Source organism: Protopterus annectens, chromosome 2.part0, assembly GCF_019279795.1.
Source record: "Protopterus annectens isolate FY-2018-M chromosome 2.part0, PAN1.0, whole genome shotgun sequence".
Lineage (NCBI taxonomy): Eukaryota > Metazoa > Chordata > Ceratodontiformes > Protopteridae > Protopterus > Protopterus annectens.
In genome coordinates this window covers 1,108,824,276-1,108,845,824 of record NC_056728.1, presented here as the reverse complement: position 1 = coordinate 1,108,845,824, position 21,549 = coordinate 1,108,824,276, and the positions used below count along the sequence as shown (strand labels likewise).

The 21,549-nt window shown below is 39.5% G+C and overlaps 1 protein-coding gene across 1 annotated transcript in view; it reads right to left on the bottom strand.

Annotated features, from left to right (window-relative positions):
- Positions 1–21,549, bottom strand: part of PPA2 (inorganic pyrophosphatase 2) — an 840,704-nt gene that overhangs the window by 101,355 nt on the left and 717,800 nt on the right. The window lies entirely within an intron of this gene.

The window sequence follows — 21,549 nt, the reverse complement described above, 5'->3', positions numbered from 1 at the left end:
TTAGTATTTCAGCATCGGTTGCTGTCGCTCCAGGACTGAAGTCAGGTCGTCAGGGGTATAAAAACAGGCAGCCGACGCCATTACATCAGTTTTTCTTACCCCAAATGTCAGGAGCCCCCCAAATAGGGAGCTAAGTTATGGTGGGGAAAACACCACCAGTAAAAAGTAAATACCAATACCAATACCCCTGACAGGGGTGAGTAATAGCCATAGAGAGGAGAGAGAGAGAGAGAGAGAGACAGACAGAGAGAGAGAGACAAGGGGGCTGGAGGGAGGGAAATCAGGACTGCAACAGTGAATACACTCGAACATCTACATTTATAGTAAGTGTACACAACTGTACTATGTTCTTCGTGTTTCACTGTTGCAGTCATCACACTTGGACAGATTCCCACAGCTGAAGAAGGGTGGATGCAGTCAAGAAGGGTTGGGGATGGCTAGTATGCCTTGCAGGACTGCTGTTGCAAAATCTGCCCTGGATTTGGAAAAGATAGGCAGGTGGTAATGCTTGGTTAAGGTGTGTACAGAACTCTGGGTAGCAGCTTCCAGGATGTCCCTGGTAGGGACTCCCTTGAGGAATGTTGTAGAGGTAGAAGTTGCCCTAGTGGAATGTGTTCTGACCCCCTGAGGGGTTGGTTTCCCATGGTGCTTGTAGCAGAAATGGATGCAGTATGCTATGCATTTGGAAATTGTTTGTTTTGAAATGGCCTTGCACTCCTTGGAGGTGCACAGACAGCTCAGTTTCTACCGTGACAGGGTGCGCAAGAGTGGGTACCAGTGCTGGAGTGGCCAGTCCAGGACAATCAGAATTGTCCTTGTTCTGTCCTGTCTTATCTTGAGTAATACTCTTGAGAGAAGGGGCAGTGGGGCAAAGGCATAGATTGAGAGATTTACCCACTGAAAAGATAGGGCATCCACTTTCCAGGCCCTGCTGTGAGGAGTCCTGGTGCAGAATTTGCTGAGCTGCTGATTGCAGGGGGAGGCAAAGAGATCAACCTCTGGGGTCCCCCATTTCTGAATCAGAAGTTTGAAGGTGCTGGGCTCTAATTGCCACTCATGTGGGGCTATGAGATTTCTGCTTAAATCATCTGCCAGCGAGTTTTGTTTGCCTGGAAGGAAATGAACTTGCAGATGTACCTGCACGTCCAAGGCCGTATTCCACAGGGCCATGGTTAGCCTGCAGAGTGGGTAAGAGTGGGTCCCCCCTGCTTGTTGATGTGCCACTAACTATGGTGTTGTCTGTTTTCATAAACAGGTGTCCTGGTGAGAGTAGGGGTCTGAAAGCTGTCAGAGTGTGCTGCACAGCAAGCATCTCTTTTTGGCTGAGGTGCAGATGAATTTGACTTGGGCTCCAGTGGCCCTGAATGCACTTGCTGTTCATGTGTACCCCCCCACGTATAGGGATGTGCAGATAGGCTTCTTTTAAGTCTAGGGTGACTAACCAGGCATCTTTGGCTAGCATAAGTAGAAGCTGCAGCAGGGTGAGCATTTTGAATTTTGGTGTCACCGAGAATTGAAAGATCTAGGATTGGGCGCCAAGAGCTCTATTTTCTGGGTACCAGGAAAAGTCTGGAATAGAATCCTTGACCTATCTGTTCCACAGGAACAGGCTCAATTGCCCTGATAGAGAGCAGGGATTGAACTTGGTTTTGCGCCTCTGCCCACTGGGTTGGAGCAAGGTCTGGGAACCCTTTTGGGGATGACAGAGAGTGGAAGTAAAATTTGAACCCCTGGGATACAATGTTGAGGACTCATCGGTCTTTGGTGATGGAAATCCAGTTTTTTGCATGGAGGGCAAGTTTTCCTCCTAGGGGCACAAGCAGTTGGGCAGAGTTGGGGAGTGGAGTTGAGAAGCCATTGGGAATTCTTTCCGTAAGGGGGTGGCTTAGCACTCCCTGCTTTAGAGGTGGAGGCACTCCATTGCTTAGATCTCTGCATACCCTGAGACTGTAGTCTGGGGGTCTGTTTCCCTTGGGTCTAGTTTGAGATGGCCTTGAGGGGGCTGGAAAGGACAATGTTTCGAGGGGCAATGCCTACTGAATCTAGGAGGCTGTATTTGCAAGAATTCTTTGACTGTCTGCATAGATTTAGCTTTTTCTTCCATCTTTTTAAGAACCTCTTCTGCTTTGGTGCCAAATTGTCCTTGTTCAAAGGAGTGTCTAATAACTTTGATTTGACATGGTCTGGCAAGGTCTGATCCTCAAGCGAAGCATGCCTTCTCATTACAGAACCAGTGACTGCTGCCATGCAAGATGCTTCTAGGGCATCAAAGCCACACTGCAATGTATGTTTGCTTGCTGACTTGGCTTGCAGAATGCATATGTTCTTGCAATTCTTTATTTTCTGCACAGTCTGTAATGGTAGTTATTTTTTGTTTAATAAGTTCCATAATATGTTGTTGGTACTTCAGCATATGAAACTGAGAATTCAAAGCCCTAATAGTGAGAGTTGCAGAGTTATACACTTTCTTACCCCATCTGTCCAAAGCTCTGGAATCCCTGTCCGAAAGGGTGGGATTCTTAGCTGTAGTTGCTTTGATACCTTTAGGCTCCTGGGAGATAATCTCTGGTTCAGCAGTAGGATTTTTGAAAAGGAATTTGTGAGAGTCAGGTACTCTGTAGTATCTGTCTGGTTTCTTAGGAGCAGGGGGTAAAGTATCAGGAGCTAGACTGGATTCCATAAAGACATCATCCACAATCTCCAGGACTGGGGGTATTGCTAAAGGCCTATGTTGTGGCAAATCTAGAAATTCTCTGAGTCTCTTTTTGGACTGAGGATAGTCTTGGCATTCCCAATGGAAACACTCTCTTAAAGTATGCAAGATTTCATCAAAAGAAAAATCCTCTGGAAGAGAAGCAGAGGGAATGGATTCCTCTGCATCTGAATCCTCATAAGCAGATAAGGGCATGTCTTCATAATCAGATACCTCAGAGTCAGACTCTTGGTCTGTTGAAGCTGCTGGGGAAAGTTCTATTTTTCTCTTAGCAGGGGAAGGCTGACTTCCCCTAATCAGCATAATAAGGTCTTCTGTCATTTTAAGCATTTGATGTTGTGGTGAGGGAGCAAGTGCATGCGCTTTGGTCGACGTTTTTTTAGGCATAGCACGTACCCTTGGCCTTAGAAACTCAGTAGTTTTAGACAGAACTAAAGATGAGAAAGAAGTCGTCAGTTTGTGTCGAACATCGGTAGTGCGAAGAACTTCCTCAGAAGCCGATGCCTGCTCAGCGGCTCCAGACCCATCCAAGGTAGAGACATCTGCAGGTTCCATAGTTGAAGAAGAGTCTCGCGGCATACTAGACTCCGAACGGGTCTCTGTAGAGGCCTGCAAATCCACTGAAGTGGGCATCAAGGGCTGTGAAAGCGCCTCCCTGAGTATCGGCAAACTGGCGACTAGCTTAACGGAAGCGTCGGCAGCAGCAGCTTTGGACCTGTGCGGTCTGTCTCTGTCTTTATCCTTATGTTTTTCCAGAATATCAGTAGTTGGATGGGTTACCGAAGCCATTTCGGAATAAGGAGACTGAGAACGAAAGTATTTGGTGACAATAAGGGCCCGACGATGAATAGTTCAGGCATTGAACAAGGCACAAAACCATCAGCGAGGTACGTCGTGGTCTGGGCCTAAACAGGTGACACAATAAGAATGGAAATCTCGGTGTGGTATTTGCTTTCCACAGGCGAGAGTTGGAAACAGATGATCTGCTGTGGTGACCCCTAAAGGAGAACAGCCAAAAGAGAAGAATAAGAAGATTTGCTTTCCACAGGCAAGACAATTGTTAACTTTTTCTGACATCGGTTAGAGCAAGAAAAAAAGGATCCCCAGTGGATTACTTAGCTTTAGAAGACTTCAGGATGATTCAATTCGTAAACGAAAACTCAGGTAGCAGCCGACCGGCACTCATGCTAACTGCTTCTGCTTCGGGCTCCTCGGCAAGAAAGACTGATGTAATGGTGTCGGCTGCCTGTTTTTATACCCCTGATGACCTGACGTCAGTCCTGGAGCAACAGCAACCGACGCAGAAATACTAAGTCTCTGGTGTTCGAGCTGACTGAGGGCTACCTGCAGGCAGATAACCTAAGTGTGATGACTGCAACAGTGAAACACGAAGAACATTTCTGGTTACTTCATTTTTCATTGCTCTCTTGGCCCTGGTGGTGAATTTTTTGTGGTTGATTTGGCTTTTTTCACCGATGGCCGGCACTCAAGAAGATCCACTTAGTGATATGTCTTTACATCCTACTCCAGATGGGCAAGAAAAAGCTATGAAGGAATTGTTTTTCATTCAAGAAACTCAGAGGAGAATTTTGAAACTGTTGGGGCAGGTACAGACTATTGATGATGCTAAAAACAGTTTCCTTGCACTGTGTAGTGAATCTATGAATGATTTAGATACGGTGAGACATTACCCTATTGACCAAGTCAATTCTCAGTCTGGTTTTCCTAATTACTGTGATGTCATTTCAGTATTGAATTCTGACTTCAACCCTTTTTAACTAGATGGTAATGATGAAACCAGTGTATCTGATGTTGCTGATGGTGTTAATGTTGATGAAATCATGGAAAAGTCTTTAAAAAACATCGAGCTACCATCTTGGAATACCAGTATTTTGACTGTTACATTAAGGCATGGATAGTGCCGAAGGTACAGAGAATATTTAAGATTCCCAATGGTGTAAATGCTGATAATCTATTTTTTCGGGAGCTGGTGCAGTTTTTTAATAATGTAGGTTTGGAGTTCCTTAAATTAATTAAACAGAAGAACAATGATGTCTTGAGTGAATTACATATACAACTAGAAGCATGAGATGCAGAATTTGAACCTATACTTGTGAACTCCAATGAGACAAAATTTTCGTATGATCAGATGTTCACAAATATTGATTGGTATGAACGTATGGTAGGCATCAGGAAATTAAAGAAATTGGAATGAGACCATGTTGCATATGATAATAAGACTGCTTATTCTATGCCTATCTTTCACTCCAATAAAAAATCAAATACAGCTAATTTTGGTGCCTTCCAATCAAAACTTTTCAAGTATTCATCCTCAGCAAACCAGAAGGTTAGCCAATCTTGTTTGAGGATGACGTTTACGTCTATTAGTAGGAGCGGTAGCAATCCTTGGCAGGAGTTGAGAACTGAAAGTTCTAAGGGAAGTCACTTTTTTAAAAAAATCTAAAAATTATGATATATTGAATATCTGAAACTTACAAATGTACACAATCAGGTTCGCGCTTCCACCTCAGAAGAGCCTATCATAGAACCAACGGAATAATCAAAAAACTTAACCACACCATCTACCAGTGGCCAGAACCGTGTTTGTACACGGAGCAAGGTAAAACTAAAATAAATTCTGGGCTTGGTGAAGAAACTACAATATTTAACTTAAGTGACTTTAATTTAACTGAATATCATTGTAAAGTTCTTAGGCTTGGATTGGGATACATTCCAAGTCATCGGTCCTGACTTTCACAAAACATTTCAGAACTTAAAATGTACACTAGAAGGCTTAAAATAGCGTTTATTTTTAAAGACATGATGATTAGAGACTGTTTGAGTAGACCTTTTACTTTTAATCCGTCTTTGCATTTTACTTTAAGACAATTTAAAATGTTTTTTTGAAAGAAACATTAGGTCTTTTTTGAATAATAAGGCTGGTAAGTCATTTTACAACTTGTCCGAAAATGAACATTTGGCATTAAATAAATTACGAAATGCCACTGACTTAAGGATTATGAAAGCTGACAAGGGGGGTGGACTGGTTGCTATGAAGTGTCAAGACTATTATGATAGTATGAAGAGATGCGGGACAATCAAGCTAATTATGAAGTAGTTTCTATGGGTGAAATTCAAAGCAAGTATACCTATATATATTTCTTGCTAGATGATACAAAATATCCACATATAGGTAGCCTCTTTGGGATACCTAAAATACATAAGAATCCAACCCACCCCCTTTTAGACCTATAGTGTTGGTGAGTGGCAGTATTATATAAGGTATATCGATTTTTATGGATACTATTTTTAATCCATTAGTGTAGGAATTGACATCCTACTGCCGGGATTCATGGGACTTTTTAAATCATATTAGTCAGTTTCAGCTAAGTAAAGCAACCAATATCGGTGATATTATTATGATCACAGTTGATACAGTTTTGTTATTCACTTCAATACCTATAGAGGAAGGTGTAGATTATGTAAGACAAATTTTACATAAATATAGTCGGTACACTAACGATAAAATTCAAATGTTTTGTATTTTGCTAGAGATCATTCTAGACAACAATTATTTTTTCTTTCATGATAAATATTATAAACAAAAAGAGGTGTAGCAACAGGGGAAAGTGTTGTCCCAGCTTTTGCAAACCTTGTATTGGGATAGTGGGAAAAAGATATTTTGACCACTATGGATGGTCTTGATAATATTATATTCTACAATAGGTATGTTGATGATTTATTTTTTGTTATCCAGGGTGATACTGACTTAGATATTTTTTGGATAACTTAAATAGAATGTCCACCTTTCTGGATTTTACATTAGGTAGTAGTGATCATAAAGTTCATTTTTTGGACATACAATTGATTTGGGATCCAGTTACGAAACAATTCAATAGTGGCATTTATAGGAAAGATACCATCGCTAATAGTTATTTACATTGGACAAGCAACCATCCTGGATATATGAATTGTACCATACCTAGGGGGCAACATATTAGAGCCACTCGGATGATTAGTGATGATGAAGTCTTTAGAAAGGAAGTAGCATTTATTAGTAAACTTTTTTTAGATAGGAACTATCCAGTAAAATTATTAGATGAAACATCTAAGGAATTATAGATAAACAAAATGTTCATTTTCCACCTATTTTAAGAGAATGTTTTATTGGTAATAAGATTAACAATAAAAATAATAAAAATAAGACTTATTCAAATGTCCTACGGCTATCATTGGAAATGTATGCGGACGCTTCGAGTATCAGATATATTATTTCTGATAACTGGAAAATTATTAGCAGTTACAAAGATCTTGGGCAAGTGTTGGGTAATATACCACAATTTGTTTATACAAACGTTCAAAGTATTAAGCAAAATGTTTGAAAATGTGATACAAAAATTCCACCTGTTGTAAACAATAAGAATAGAGCTACTTATAAGAGCAATGGGTGTTCCTGTTGTAAATTTATTTATTTGAGTCCTTTTGTAATGATGCCGTATTTGAATTATGATATTAGTTTTAAATATAGATACAACTGTGAAATGAGAGGAGTGATTTATCTTGCATTATGTTCTGCCTATGATTCTTTTTATGTAGGAATGACAACTAGGCACTTAAATGACAGGGTAAAGGAACATTTATTAGATGGAAAGATTAAAATAATGCACTATTTAAGCACTCTATTGTTTGTCAGAATTTTAAGAAATTTTGTTTTACTGTGTTAGAACAAGTTAAAATTGATAAAAGGGGGAAATTTTAAAACTCAGGTTGAAACTAGGGAAGTATTTTGGCAGATTAATCTAGGGGTAGATAGTCTGCCTGGTTTAAATTAGCATATTAACATCAAATGCTACTTAGAGAATAGGAAACTGAAGAGTTAATCTTAAGTAGTTGTGTTAATTGATTGCAATTAATGTTTTATTGTAATTATACTTGAGAGTGTATTCGGTGTTTTTATGTTCTGAAGAAGTGAATTCGAAAGCGGAGATTAAACATTTTTTACACTAGCATCATTTGGTGGTCTTCTTGCGGTACACTGTAAAAGTACAGTTGTGTACACTTACCATAAATGTAGATGTTCGAGTGTATTCACTGTTGCAGTCATCACACTTGGGTTATCTGCCTGCAGGTAGCCCTCAGTCGGCCCAAATACCAGAGACTTAGTATTTCAGCATCGGTTGCTGTCGCTCCAGGACTGAAGTCAGGTCGTCAGGGGTATAAAAACAGGCAGCCGACGCCATTACATCAGTTTTTCTTTCCCCAAATTTTAAGTAGTTGTGTTAATTAACTGCAATTAACATTTTATTGTGCTTATACTGGAGAGTGTATTCAGTGTTTGTATGTTCTGAAGAAGTGAATATGAAAGCAAAGATTAAACTTTTTTTTATGCTAGCGTCGTTTGGTGGTGGTCTTGCGGTACACTGTGAATTTTGGTTATTTCATTTTTTATTGATCACTTGACCCTGGTGGTGAATTTTTTGTGGTATATTTAGCATTTATGCTTCTTGCCAAAGTTTCAGAGCACTGACGCTTTAGGTATGATCAGGTAAGACTTTAATTTCTTCCAGAAATGTTTTAGAGTTACCAGCAAATCCTTCATATTTTCTCCTTAGGTAGTTAGATTCTGCTGCCTCGGTTGCCAATTTGCAGTCTTTCCTTAGTGTATGCTGTGCGTCTCAACATTGCAGTTATATTTTTGCATTCTTTTTAGGTACCATCCCTTGAATTCAGGAATGTTTTAGTTATTCACACCTGCCAGCTTCTATTTAGCAAGGTATCAAATTCTTCTATGCTAGGAGACTAGTCAGCGATTGCCTGGAGTTCTGAGTTTGAGTTACAATTAAATATGAATATGAAATGAAATCTGAATTAAACAGGTATGGCAGCTTTTCACCTTGATTGTTTAATTTAAAAATGTTTTTACATTTAAGTTGCTTAATCATGGCAGTGAATATCAGCTTAAAATGAGACAAGGCAAACATGAAGTGATACACAGGATGATCAGCAGCTCCATGTATAAATGAGTTAATGCGTGAAGTGAGCCAGGAACAAATATCAACTTTAAGCCTTCATATTCTTTATATACATATTTTATATCAGGGTCAGTTAGCATTCTAAAAAAACACATTTTTGTGGGCAGTTACAGGGGATACTGCAATTCACAGAATCCTGCTTCATCACATAATGTTTTGCATTATTTTAGTTACTGTAATTTTGTCATTTTGCAGTTTTATCAATTAATGTTACATTGACTAAAACTTTTAGTAGGGACATTGACTAAAACTTTTAGTAAGGATTTTTACTTTAGTCACCATTGTGTGACCCCAGAGTTAGTATGTACATGTAAGATAGAATAAGAGAGTGAGCACCCCATTGTGTTAAATTATTTTATCATTTTTTTTTTATTAGAGTTTCATTGCTTTGCTTACATTGGTTGTTTGATCAAGAGTTCATTTCATCTGTTCTGGGTTTATGTTAGTAGAGGAACAGAGCGGGACAGGATCAAAGATTTAAATCATAGAATCTTGGTAGAAGTCACTTTACCTATCATGAATAAGTTAGGGTTTAGCTAGGAAGGTAATATGCATTGTTTATTGGAAAATATGGATAGTTACTGTTTACTAGAATTTTTGAAAAATGTTTTAAATTATGGATGTAAGTGTGGACACTGGTTTATTTTAACTTGCTTTTCAATCACAGCTGTGATGTATCATCAAACTGATTATATTAAAACATTTGATAGCATTTTCACTGATTTGATTTGTGCTGTTGATTTAAGGAAGTTTCATTTTGTTTAATGGTTTATGTTTGATGTAATGTGCTTGATGGGATAATGTTTCCATGTCTAGACAGATCTGTTGCTACAGTGCAAATCTGCTACAAGTATATATTTACATTTTGACTGAGATGGCTCTATCTGTCATATTAAACTGGTTTGCTTTTAGGCTTTTTCAATCATAACCAGCTAACTTCAGGACAGTTATGGATATGCCATACTATGTACATAACCCTCTGGGAAAATATGGAATAACCATAGTCATTGTAAGTTTGGTAATAATTTGAAATAGGCCAGCACTCCAATTCCCCCCACCTCCTAAAGACATGGGTTAGGCTGACTGGAAACTAAATTTTTCCTATTCATGCATGCAATTGTGTTTGTGATGTGAACAAAGGTCTGGCAATCTATTTTCATTTCTCTGTGAGTAGTAAACCCTTCTAATAGCCATCTTATACCTCCCCTACCAGCTTCATTTAACAAATTTAAATCCCTTATTCATATTATTACTTCAGCTACATGCAAAAATAATAATCTAGGAGATTTCAACCTTAACTGTATAGAACCTATTTCAAATGACAATGCTGAATTCTTAGCCAATATCAATCTTATGCAGTTATGCAAAGAAACCACTAGGGCCAATCTCCATTCCAACAATTTCTTCCTTTTTTGATTGACTAATGAGTAATACCCATTCATCCATGCCAAAGTTAATGTTCTCCTATCATTATCATTTAGTGACTACTCCCCAATCATCTTCCAAATTACACAAGCTCAAAACCTTCCCCCCAGACTCACCACCCTCAGGTCCACATTCCCCAAAACACCAAACACCTAAAGTGATACATCTATTATCAATTAATCCCCCATTATAGACCTGCAAAATTCCAACTCTGCTGCCTTAGCTCTAACAAATAGCCCCCCTTCAGCTTAATGACAAACTCTTCCCTCTCACACTTCACCTTTTCAAATGCAACAAAAACTACTGGCTAAACACAGAACTTAAATCATTTCTCAGACTTGAGCAGTGAAACCTGGTCAACATGGAAATAAAACCCCTCATCAGACAACCACACAGGCTTTACCTCACTTCAAAATCTTGCCATACAAGTCGTATGCAGGCACACATCCAACCATTTTAAACTCAAACAGGTATCCCTCCTAAGGAAACTAAACATTTTTGACACGAAGTAAACCCCCTAATAGGACAAAAAAACACTGAAAGCAGTATAAATTACATTACCCAACCCACCTAAGGGCCACATAACACTCCTAGCCATCCACCCTTTAATCTACCTAATAGCATACAAAGACCTTGAACCTGAAACAACCTACTCCCTTGGTTCATCTCAATCTGCAAAGACTGTCCATACCGTCTTCATATTTGAAAAATAATCTACATTCAACTACATACATTCAATAATACCATCTCCTCACATTTAAGCAATATGGGATTTGGATAGGTTGGATCACAATGATACCACTATGGACCCTAAATGAAATCCTTATTAACATGGACAAAGGTAACCTTTCAGAGATACTGTTTATTGACCTCACAAAAGCATTCAACCATACAGACCACATCCCCTCCTATGCTCACTTCAAGAAACTGGTGTTACATCCAAGTCAGTCACAACAGCTGCATCTGTATCAGATCCAGCTCCTCTCTCCAAAGGTGTGCCACAAGGATCTATACTCGTGCCTCTAGTGTTCTCATGTTTCATTAACAAATTTCCTTCTAACCTTCCAAATCTGCCTCTGATTCTTTACTTGAATGGCATGCTAATTATTCGATTTACCCCACTCTATAATTTAAACCAATATTGAGAAAGGCCTCCATTCCCTTAATTTCAGGCCAAATGATAAGCTTTTTCTGAACATCTCCAAAATCAAAAGTATGTAATTTGGGACTACCAGAAGACTGAAAAAAAAATTACAAATTACTACCCTCAAACTCAAAAACCTTAATGGAACCTGAAGAGAAACAACTACTTCCTTTAAATATCATGGCTTATGGTTAGACACCAGACCCTGAACTGTCATATCCATACTGAAAAGACTAGGAAAATTAACTATTTTTATTGGGTTCAGGAAAATGCATGAATTTCTGTCAAAGCCTGCAAGAACTGGAGGTGTGGCCAGGATGCGACTAGGGTAGCAGCACCTTTCTCCTGTTCTGCTTCTACACATATTTTTGACAGGAAATTATATTTCTAAACAATTCTAAACAACTTAATTGAGCAAATTTTGATAAATCTTGCAGTGCTTGAGGACAGTATCAATGAATTGTTTACATACTCCATTATTCTTCTGTCAAATTTTTTGTGGGAAATATTCATCACTGTACCCAGCCTTATAATGAGTCATACAAAGGTAACTTCACAACATTCTGTACTTAAAAAAAAGAGATTCATTCAGTACTAACATTCAAGAATTATCACTTAAGATAGATACATTGGACACCAAAACTGAGGATTTTAAATAGAACCGTTCCAAACAAATGGAACAAATAAAGCTCTGCAGCTTCAGAAGATCCAGATATCAGGCATCAAAGATTCTTTAAGTGACATAGAAGGAAGACTGAATGAGGATGAAAACAATGTTGAGTTCCTGTTTCACCTAGCCAACATTAATGACCTTGAAAACAGATCTCGCAGGAATAACATCCTTACTGGATTACCTGAAAGAACTGAAGGTAATAATATGATTATGTTTGTATCTTCCTGGCTCCCTAAAATTTTAGACTTACTAGAAGCACTCTCATTCAGAATAGTGAGAACACACAGATCCTTATTTACTCCTGCATCTAAAATCATCACTCCTTAGAGTTCTATTATTGTTAATGTTTCCCTCTCAAGATAAAGAACTGTTCTTAAGGCTGCCTGGGCTAAATCACCACTCCAAATGGATGGATGTAACAATCATTTTGACAATGACTATGCTGCAGCAGTAATATCCAACAGAATTTTTTTCCCTCTCATTAGAGAACTTAAGAAAAAACAAATAAAAGTACATATGCTGTTTTCTACTAGATTAAAGATTTTCCTTTCACACGAAACTAAAGTATTTAAAGATCTTGACTCTGCATTGTCATATCTAAAACTAATAAATATTAGAAATAACAGACAATATGGACTGGTTCATTAAGTTCTTGAAGAGACAAGCAGAGAAAAATCAATGGAAGGTAAATGAAAAGAAGAAGAAATTAAGAGACAAATGACCGTTGTTTCAATTTATATATAAGGAAAATATCAAAAGTGCTAAATATTGCCTTTCTCCTTATATAAATGTGTCTACTTTTATCTTCATACATTTTAAAACAATACTAGAAAAGATCTCATACTCATCTATGAAATAAACAGAAGTTTGAAAATCAACAAGAAGTCTGCTATTACAAGGCAACCTAACCTTTTTATGTTATACTTGCCTATTTTATAAACAATCAGTACTTTTCCTGATATGTTATAACAAAATATTATTAGGTCTTTTTAGTATAAATCCTTAATAAAAGAAGCATATAGCCCCTATACCAACATTTACACTGTGTTGTTGCATTCACAGTTACCATTAAGCTAATGCATGCTTTGTGTCTGTGTGTCAGTTGTAGTTGCACTGAGTTTGATTACATTAGTTTACATATCTATGTCTCTAAGTTGTCTTAATCCCATAAATGGGAAATTATTTACTAAAAAGGGACTTGTACTTCAAGTGGCATTTCATGTTTTAAAAGCGTTAACAGTGAAAAAATGCCTTACAGGGGATAAACAGACAAATATATATTTTATGAATATAGACGTGGCCCTGCCTGACTGTAATTCAGTGTAACATTTGAGGAGTTCTTTTACCATTACTAATAGTATAACCTGAAAGTTGTTTACCTTATTAGTGCATGGGTTTTGATAATATGTAGCTGTTGTGCCTTGCCAGATGAATTGTGATGTGTTTGTTTTTGGAGAAGGGGTATAATTCCATTCTCTGTGGATATATTTCATGTTATAGTTCGCAATTGAAGGGGTTGTGATGCATGGAATAGATTTAAAATTATGTCTCCTTATAGATTTGTTATATGTGTTTAATAATGAGATAAAATACTGTCAGAGCATTAGAGAAACATGTTGTCTGGTTACAAGATGTATTCATAAAAAGTAAAAGTAAAGTTTTTGTTTTCTCTCTTTAGTGCTTGAGCTTTCTCAGCAAGCAATAATGCCTGACAGGGGGTGTGTGTTAATGCATAATTAACACCTGCCCAGGGGTGTTATGAGGCCCTACGCTGCAGGTGGAGGGACTCTACACCCCTGGAAGGGTATTAATTACATATTAACACACACCATAGAGGGCATTATTGCACTTAGAGAATGGTCCGTCTGTAAAATTGCTGTGTTTTACTTGCTTATTTATTTTTTTAAGTACTATTTTTTTTTAATATATTTTTAATATTAAATAGTTTATCCGCCTAATGTTTCAAACTTGCAATGTTATAAGTTATTGTTGTTCGGAGGAAGCATTTTACATCAAACATTCATAAAAAATATATAGTGCTTAAAAAAATAATAACCAAGTAAAACACAACAATTTTACATAGGGACCACTCTCTCTCCCACATACATATACAAACACATAGTCTTCCTGTAATTTCACACACACTCACACAAGATTACTCTCACTTTCAATCTCGCACACAAAGAGGCTCCTCTGCTTTCATAAATGCACTCACTCTTACTCTCTCTCAATCTCTCACACACACAGCCTCCTCTACTTTCATACACACATTCAGTCACACAAGATCTCCCTTTTTTGTTTTACATTTTAAGCACGCTAAACAGCAGAAAGTACAGTTTTGTACCTACCATAAATGTAGATGTTCGAGTGTAAACACTGCTGTAGTCATTACACTTGGGTTATCCTGCCGTCAGGTGGTTCCCCAGTTGGCCTGAGTTCCAAAGTCTTGGTCCGGCATCGGTTGCTGTCGCCTCCTCCCTGACGTCAGTGCGCCAGGGGTATATAAGATGCAGCTGACCCCATTTTCTTCAGTTTTTCTTGCTCCAGATGTCAGGTAACCCCAAATAGGTAGACAATTCAAATTGCTAGTAAAATATACAAAAGAAAAGCAAACAACCATTTTTAGTTACCAGCAAAAACTCCCCATAGGTAATAATGGGTAGATGACCTAGGTAATTACCAGAAAGAGAGAGAGAGAGAGAGAGGGGAAGGAGGGAGGGTAACCTGGACTGCAGCAGTGTTTACACTCGAACATCTACATTTATGGTAGGTACAAAACTGTACTATGTTCATCGTGTTACACTGCTGCAGTCATTACACTTGGGTGGAATCCCAAAGCTGAGGTAGGGAGGCTGGATCTATAAGGCATTAGGGGTGGCTATAAGGCCCTGCAGTACAGCAGTGGCGAAGCCAGCTCTGGATTTGGAGTATAAAGGCAAATGGTAATGTTTGGTGAAGGTATGCACAGAACTCCATGTTGCTGCTTCCAAAATATCCTTGGTAGGTACTCCTCTGAGGTAGGCAGTTGAAGTGGCTGTTGCCCTGGTGGAGTGAGATCTAATGCTGTTAGGTACAGGTTTCCCATGGTGGGTGTAACAGAAACGTATACAGTGTCCTATCCATTTTGAAATAGTCTGCTTTGAAATGGCTTTTCCCTGTGTTCCTGCAGCGTATGCTACCAATAATTGCTCAGATTTTCTGAAAGCTTTGGTTCTGTCCAAGTAGAAGCGTAACTGCCTGTGAATGTCCAAAGAATGTAGTAGTCTCTCCCCTTTGTTCTGTGGTTTAGGATAAAAAGTTGGCAAGTGAATAGTCTGGTTTAGAGCCACACTTGATACCACCTTTGGCATAAACTTAGGGTTAGTTCTTAAAGACACCCTGTCCTGGTGGAAGATGAGGAAAGGTTCCGCTGCCATTAGTGCCTGTAATTCTGAAACTCTTCGTGCTGATGTTATTGCCAGTAGCAGAGCAGTTTTCTAAGAGATGTATTTTAAATCTGCTGTGCTAGCTGGCTCAAAAGGAGATAAAGTTAATTTTTCCAAAACAAAGTTGAGGTTCAAAGTTGGTGTAGGTGCTCTACGGGGTGGTCTTATGTTTTTAGCCCCTCTGAGGTACTGTTTGAGCAAAGGATTAGAAAAAATTGGTGGATCTGTGTTGTAATGAGCAGAAATAGCTAAGGCGTGGATCTTGATGGATGAAAAAGAGAGGCCCTTGTCCAGCATCTCGGTTAAGTATTGAAGTATCAGAGGAATGTTTGGGACAAGAGGGTCAATGCTGTGCGCTTGGTTCCAGGCACAGAATCTCTTCCATTCATCCGAGTAGGCTTTCCTGGTGCTAGGCCTTCTGGCCTCCAGAATGACATCCATAACAGCTTTGGAGAGAGGCACTGCTTGCTTGACTAAGGAATTTTCCATGCAGCTAGATTTAAGGTCTTTAGCTGGCTGTGAAGTATCTGATTGTTGTGCTGTGTCAACAACTGTGGGATTTGAGGCAAAATCCAGGGTGGTTCTTGTGCTAAGTTCTTTAAGATTGGGTACCAGTGCTGGCGTGGCCAGTCTGGTGCAATCAGGATCATCTTTGGCTCTTCCTGTCTGGCTTTTATGAGTACCTTTGGGAGGAGAGGTAAAGGAGGGAAAGCGTATACTTGTAGTTTTTTCCAGCTGAGTGAGAGGGCATCCATTTTCCATGCTTGTGGATGGTAGCTCCTTGTGCAGAATTTCTGTAATTGGCAGTTCATTGGGGAAGCAAACAGATCTATGTCTGGGCTCCACCATTTTTGTGTTATCATTCTGAATATTTGTGGATTCAATTCTCATTCGTGGGGGTCCATGATGTTTCTGCTTAGGTCATCTGCCAGTGTGTTTTTCTCTCCTGGCAGGAACTGTGCTTGCAGATGAACTTGGCAGTTTACAGCTGTGTTCAACAAGGTCATGGCTTGTCTGCAGAGGGGGTAGGAGTGTGTGCCCCCTTGCTTGTTTATGTACCACATAACTGTGGTGTTGTCTGTCTTTAGTAGTAATTGTCCTGGATGCAGCAGGTCCTTGAAAGCTATAATTGCATTTTGTACGGCTAGCATCTCTTTTTGATTGATGTGGAGATGTCTTTGCTCTGTGTGCCACTCACCCTGAATACATTTTCCTGCCATGTGTGCTCCCCAGACATAATCCGATGCATCTGTTGTCAGTGTTTGCCTGGCTGTGGGTTGAGTGAAAGGCTGTCCCTTGTTGAGGTGACAAGCTTGAGCCCACCATCGAAACTCCTGTTGTAGGCAAGGAATTAGTGGTATAACTGTTTAGGTACAATGGTACCTAAAGAGTGTTGAGACCATACACTCTTTAGGTACCATTGTAGCTTCCTCATATGCAGTCTGGCATATGGAATTAGTAGTATGCAAGATGCCATGTAGCCAAAGGCCTGCAGAATTTTTCTTGCAGGGAGTTGGGTCTTTGTTGCCATTAAATGAAAGTATTGAGTCAGTTGTCCTTGCTTGTCTGGCGTGAGATAAGCCATCTGGGCCATTGTGTCCAAGCTGGCACCCAGGAATATTATCTGTTGTGAGGGCACTAGTTTTGATTTATTTTCGTTTACTGTGTACCTCAGGCAACTTAATAAGTTTTTTATGTACGCCAGATGTTTTAGTAGCATGCCCTTGCTCTCTGCTTGAATCAGGCAGTCGTCCAGGTATGGATAAATTTGAATTCCTTTTTGCCTGCAAAATGCAATTACTGGTGCCAGGCACTTTGTGAAGACCCTGGGCGCAGTAGATAAGCCAAAGGGCAGTGCAGAGAATTGATAGTGCATTGAACCCGCTAGAAATATGAGGTATCTTCTGCGGTTTTGCCTGACAGGGACATGCAGGTATGCCTCTTTGAGGTCCAAAGTCATGAGCCAAGCTTTCTTGCCCAGCATGGGAAGAAGCTGCTGTAGTGTCAACATCATGAATTTCGGAACATCCAGGTAAGTGTTTAGTGAAGAAAGGTCCAGAATGGGTCTCCAGGCTTTGTCTTTTCTGGGAACCAGAAAGAGTCTTGAGTAAAATCCTTGTCCTTGTTCCTGTGGTGGTACCTTTTGAATAGCTCTCCTGTCCATGAGTGCTGTAATTTGTTTTTCAGCCTCTGCCCATTGATTTGGTGGCAGATTTGTCATTCCTTTTAACATTGGCAGAGTGCAAAAGTGGAACCTGTAACCTTGAGATACAATGTTGAGAACCCATTTGTCTTTGGTGATACAATGCCAATTGTGATAGAAAAGTGACAGTTTTCCTCCTAAGGGGGCTGCCAAGAGAGAGCTGTTTGGCAGCTGCAGTGGAAAGTCTTTGAGGTTGTTTTTTATAAGGTTGAGGCCTGTCTTCCCCTTCTTTCTGGCCTGGTGTACCCCATTGTCGAGGCCTGTAAGGGCCTTGTGCCTGACCTCTACCTCTTGGACGTCTGTATCTGCCCCTTTGAGGTCTGTTTGTGACTGGAAAGGACCAATTCTTTGTTGGCCAATTTCTGCTAAAACGAGGAGGCTGAACCTGTAAGAAATCTTTCACCGTTTGCATAGATTTTGCCTTATCCTCCATCTTCTTTAATACCTCCTCTGCCTTAACTCCAACAGCACATCCCGCTGCAAAGGTGCATCCAATAATTTGACCTTAACATGATCTGGTAACGTATGTTCTTTTAACCAAGCATGTCTTTTAATGACAGAGGCTGTAACTGCTGCTCTACAGGAGGCCTCTAAGGAATCAAACCCACATTGCAAAGTATGTTTTCCCACTTGTTCAGCTGCATGCAATAAATCCTGCATTTCTTTAAAATTAGGAGGATCTGAATCTGGAAGCATCTTTTGTTTCAACTGAGACATCAAAAATTGCTGATATTTTAGCATGTGAAACTGGCAGTTCACGGCTCTTATTGCTAACGTTGCAGACGTATATACCTTCTTTCCCCATCTGTCTAATGCTCTGGAATCTCTGTCAGAGGGGACTGGGTTTTTTGCTGATGAGGCCTTAATCCCTTTGGGTCCCTGAGAAATAGTTTCAGGGTCAGCAACAGGGCTTTTGTACAGAAATTTGTGAGATTCAGGGACTCTGTAATATCTATCAGGTTTAACTGGGGCTGGGGGTAAGGAGTCAGGGTTTAAGCTGGATTCAGTGTACACATCATCCACAATATCTAAAACTGGGGGGATAGCAAGGGGTCTGTGTTGAGGCAATAAAAGGAAGTCTCTGAGCCTTTTCTCGGATTCTGAGTAATCCTGGCCTCCCCAATGGAAATGTTCCCTGATGGTATGTAAGGTCTCCCCAAAGGAGTAGTCCTCAGGTGGAGAGGCTGATGGAATTGATTCCTCAGCATCAGAATCCTCATAAGGGGGTAAAGAATATCCTAGGTCCGAGAAAGAGTCTGAGGAAATGGACACCTGGTCGGAGGACTCATAGTCTGCATCCTGTCTGGGCCTTTTATCAGGAGGGGGATGGGTCCCCCTGATCAATGTGATTAGGTCTTCGGCCATTTTTAGCATTTGTTTCTTAGGCATGGAAGCCTGTCCTGGAGAGAGTTGTATCTGCTTCTTTGCCTTTAAGGGGGGCTTAGACATAGCAGAAGGTTTAATGGTTAACTGGGTAGGTCTGAAAACACCCTCTGTAGCTGTGGATTGCTCAGCTACTTCGGTCCCCTCTGTAGGGTTAGGATCGGAAAGCTGAAAACCTAGTGTGTCTGAAGGCCCAGCCTGCTCCATGTGGGAGTCAGAGGAGGTCTGTGGTTCTGTGGATGCGGTCGTCAGGGGCTGCGTAGGCGCCTCGCTGAAAACCGGAGAACCGGCAACCGGCCTAGAAGAGGCCTCGTCGTCAGTTTTGGGCCTCGGATGCCTGTCCTTGTCCTTGCGCTTTTTATGCATTGCAGAAATCAGAAGTTCCGACGGCATGGTGTAATTGAATTTTCTGCCAAAATAATGTCGAGCAAAATCAAACCAACGTTTAATAGTGCGCTTGTTAAACCTAGCACAAAACCGACAACCAGTGACGTCGTGGTCAGGGCCTAGGCATGGAATACAATAAGAGTGGAAGTCCTTATGAGGTATTTGCTTCCCACAAGAAATAGAGTTATTAACTTTTACTGACATCGGTCTGAGGCAAGAAAAAGTTTCCCCAATGGGGTACATAGCTTTTTTAGAAGACTTTGGTTCTGGATTCGGAATGAAAATCTCAGGAGTCGGCCGACCGGCACTTGCGAACTGCTTCTGCTTCGGGCACCACGCGGCAAGAAAGACTGAAGAAAATGGTGTTGGCTGCATCTTATATAACCCTGTAGCACTGACGTCAGGGAGGAGGCGACAGCAACCGACGCCGGACCAAGACTTTGGAACTCAGGCTGACTGGGGAACCGCCTGACGGCAGGATAACCCAAGTGTAATGACTGCAGCAGTGTAACACGATGAACATCTGCTGCTTAGTAAGAAACTATGAACCTAACTGTAATTAAGTTCCTTACATGACTGTCCTGTACTGCATACTGCATTCACTGAATGGATCACTGATGCAGAAGTAATAACCACTTGGAAGACTCTTATAGCTTATTAGCATTGGCGGACGTTAGATTTTTTATTTTTTTTTTGCAGTCCAAGCTCCAGGGCAGCTGGATATGCTGCTGTGAAGCTGTGGACTCATTTGCCAGCGGGCATTATTTGTACATTAATACCCTGCTGGAGAACATTTGTTCTCCAGTCCGGGTGTTGATGTACAGTTTACCCATTCTCCAATCTTACTTAAACACTTGAAGCTTTCTCTGGTAAACAGCTTGAGTTCTGTGAAGTTTCCACATATGCAGAGAATCAGGGCTGTTAACAGCTCATGAATTTGATTGGTGGACAGCTTTAGAAGGTTAATTTAAATAACAGATGGAACCAATGAATAATGGTTTAGCTCAAATGTCACTATGTTCTCAGTTGAACAAATCAATTAAACCATAAGATTGAGAATGGGGAATACAGTAAGACACTTAAATTCTCATTTCTGGCTAACTTAAATTAAAATCTAAGTTATATTATACTGTCAAAACATTGAAGCTTAATAATATAAGTCACTATGCTATAGGAGGTTACCAAAAGTTTATTTTTTCTTTCTAGATGATTAGTTTTGATATCTTTTTCGAATGAAAGTAAGCATATGGATATACCATTTCTGCTATACAAAGCAGTATAATTTGTTACACAAGACAGACAATAACAAAGCTATGCAAAGCACGCAAACCAAAGATTTGGTGAATGTTATATTTACATTGAGATCTGTCAGAATTGTTGCTCTTATCATTTAATAAGGAAAACAAATAATGTTGCACATACTGTGATATATTCCTTAGTACATTTCTTGAAGACTATATTTGAATGTACATATTAGGATGTTTCATAGAAGCATTACATTAATAGTGACACAAACATATATATGACATTAGCATCCTTTTTATTAGAAGCTCGATGTTAGTGTCATGAGTATGTTAACATTACACTTGAAGTTATCATATACAAAACAAAGAAAAAAATGCAACTTATGTTTAATAGGGATTTATTATAGTAAACTGCTATATATAATATATATATAATAGCAATGCATTATTGTTTAAATGCTTCATGACATATATTTATTATTATTACATTTTCACTGAATGAAAATAGATGATTCGGAAAGGAAACTGATCTTTTTATGAGGGACATAATAGGAATCTTTAACTGTAGTACAGCAGATTCTCACCTTTTCAAGATGACAGTAGATGAGATTGTATACAGTTATTGAACAATAAGACATTTTAATTATCTCTTAGTGTTTTAATAAATAATTAAAAATGAGAAATATATAAGTTAAACAACAACTTTGGGACAGATAATACTTCTCTTATTTTTCACACATGTACACCAGTTTTAAAGGATATAGACTTGTCTTCACTTTGCTGCTAATGACAATTTTGTTTAATTGAAGCAGAAGGTTTGGTAGTAGATGGATGGGTTTGCTTGGATGGTTAGACTGTTCAAGCAGGGAGTGTTAGATTCCATGAGGGCTTTGACAGGTTTTAAAAGTTAGTGTTTAGTT